Genomic DNA, 3,000 nt, shown 5'->3' on the forward strand with positions numbered 1-3,000 from the left:
AGATTTCCACTGGTCTAATGTTCATTCCTTGTGTTCTTTAGCCCAAACAAGTCTCTTCTGCTTGTTGCCTGTCCTTAGCAGTGCTTTCCTAGCAGCTATTTTATCATGAAGGTCTGCTGCACAAAGTCTCCTCTTAACAGTTTTTGAAGAGATGTGTCCGCTGCTAGAACTCTGTGTGGCATTGACCTGGTCTCTAATCTGAGTTGCTGTTAACCTGCGATTTCTGAGGCTGGTGACTCGGTTAAACTTATCCTCAGAAGCAGAGGTGACTCTTGGTCTTCCTTTCCTGGGGCGGTCCTCATGTGAGCCAGTTTCTTTGTAGCGCTTGATGGTTTTTGCAACTGCACTTGGGGACACTTTCAAAGTTTTCCCAATTTTTCGGACTTACTGACCTTCATTCCTTAAAGTAATGATGGCCACTCGTTTTTCTTTACTTACCTGCTTTTTTCTTGCCATAATACAAATTCTAACAGTCTATTCAGTAGGACTATGAGCTGTGTATCCACCAGACTTCTGCACAACACAACTGTTGGTCCCAACCCCATTTATAAGGCAGGAAATCACACTTATTAAACCTGACAGGGCACACCTGTGAAGTGAAAACCATTTCCGGTGACTACCTCTTGAAGCTCATCAAGAGAATGCCAAGAGTGTGCAAAGCAGTCATCAAAGCAAAAGGTGGCTACTTTGAAGAACCTAGAATATAAGACAGATTTTCAGTTGTTTCACACTTTTTTGTTAAGTATATAATTCCATATGTGTTAATTCATAGTTTTGATGCCTTCAGTGTGAATGTACAATTTTCATAGTCATGAAAATACAGAAAAATCTTTAAATGAGGTGTGTCCAAACTTTTGGTCTGTACTGTACATTGAGACACAAGGTGGCAAGAGCTCAGTGGGGTTCTGTATTGGAGGGGCATAGGGACAGGTGGCTGGAGCTCAGTGGGTTTTTGTTGGAGAGGGACATAGGATCAGACAGTGGCAGGAGTTCAGTGGGATTCTGTATGAGAGGGGGCATAAGGACAGAAGGTGGCAGGAGCTCAGTGGGGTTCTATAGGGGAGGAGTGTGACAATGTAGCTTATAATCTTAATCAGCCAGACAATTAGATTTGTTAAGCCAAGAGAAATACAATATTGTGTTCATGTTGACTTGTAAATGTATGTCTATTTCTGTGGCTGGTCAAGAAGGTAATACTGTTTGTATAACCATGAATGTTGACTTCTCTTTGATTCTGAAACAATGATATTTATTTACAAGAGCCCCCTCCTATAACAACTATGTAAATAGATTAGCTCAACCAATGATACCTGAGCCTTATGAGTAATGCCCTCCCTAACCCTTTACCTGTGAATGTGTACTTGCAAGGATAACTGTAACTATTTTAAAGGACAACTGCTTCTGTAGCAGTCAGACTTGAAACAGAAATTGGAAAGAGACTTTACAAGGAGAATCAAAGATCAGACTCTCTTCAGACCATCAGCTTGGTAGCATAGCTTTACCCAAAGAGACCCAGATTTGTATTCTACATGATTCCAGCCTAAGGGTATATAGCCCTGACTGGAAAGATACGTATCTGCTCCATTGACCATCAGAGAGCCCATGGATACATTTGGGGAAACCAGGTTGGGACAATGAAGTCATCTGGCCCCATGGATATGTTGTTTGGGGTTGCCAGGTGGGACCCTCCGGTCGCCTGGAACCCATGGAGACAATCGGTGAAGCCAGATTGGGACCAGCCGGTCATCTGGCCCCATGGAAACTCTGGAAGTCAACGTGGGATCCTCAGGTCTCCTGGCCTTGTACCACGATGGACTGTCAGCTTCCTAAGCTTCCTTCACTCTGTGGGGGCCCGCCAACAGCGGGGGGCCACTGGTTGAGGTAGTTGTCCCTGGAAGTCCAAAAGTTGTAGCTGTTATATCCCAGGCGGGCCAGTGGAAGGGTGAGACTGTGTAATGTTGTAACATCTTGGGTATTTTCTGGGACTGTTCTATGTGTTTATTGTCCGCTTTGTGGTTCAATAAAGTATTGCCAAGCTGTTTTACCCTGTGTTGTCTGAGTAGTATAATACCCATGGAAGACCCCAGGTCTTCAGAAGGGGCATAAGGGCAGAAGGTGGCAGCTCAGTAGGGTTCTGGCGCGGAGGGGCATAAAGACAAAAGAAAGGGTGGAAGGAGTTCAGAAGGATTTTGTAGTAGAGGGGCATAGGGACATAAGGTTGCTGGAGTGCAGTGTGGAGCTGTATGAGAGGGGCATAGGGACAAAATGTGCTAAAAACTCAATGGCGTTCTGTAATGGAGGTGCATAGGAACAGACGGTGGAAGGTGCTCCATGGCATCTGTAGGGGAAGAGCATAGGGAAAAAAGGTGGCAGGAGCTCAGTGGCGTTCTGTAAGGGAAGGGAAGGGGCATAGGGACAGAAATTGGCAGGAACTCATTGGGTTTCTGTAGGCGAGGGGTATAGAGACAGAAGGTGGCAGCTCAGTGGGGTTCTGTAGGTGATTGGTATAGGAACAGAAGGTGGCAGGAGCTCATTGGGTTCCGTAAAATAGGGGAACAGGAACAAATAATGGTTGAAATTTTGTGGGGTTCTGTAGGGGAGGGACATAGGGATGGAAGTTCTCAGGAGCTCAGTGGGGTTCTGTAGGTGAGGAGCAAAATAACAGAAGGTGGCAGGCGCTCAGTTGGGGCAAAAAAAATCAGGATCATAAGAATTGAACCCCACTAGTTCTAGGTTAAGCTCTGCTCACTGGCACCCTTTACTTCAGGAGGTTGCCCTTATGCATCCAGACAGGCCGGGCAGGCCCACAGGGGAACAGATGATCCCCCAGACAGCAGTGCCCCCACCCCTATAGAGGAGCAATAGTTGGCATTATATACTTGATTGGCTACGTACAATGGCAGCCTCATCATCCATGTAACAACTCCCCAGTGTAGTATGTAGAAGCAGAGGTAATGTGGGATTGTGGGCAATGTAACATTGCATGTAGCTGACCAGTGG

Source organism: Phyllobates terribilis, unplaced genomic scaffold (assembly GCF_046119375.1).
Source record: "Phyllobates terribilis strain yellow unplaced genomic scaffold, ASM4611937v1 Scaffold_11__3_contigs__length_659146591, whole genome shotgun sequence".
In the NCBI taxonomy this organism is placed as follows: Eukaryota; Metazoa; Chordata; class Amphibia; order Anura; family Dendrobatidae; genus Phyllobates; species Phyllobates terribilis.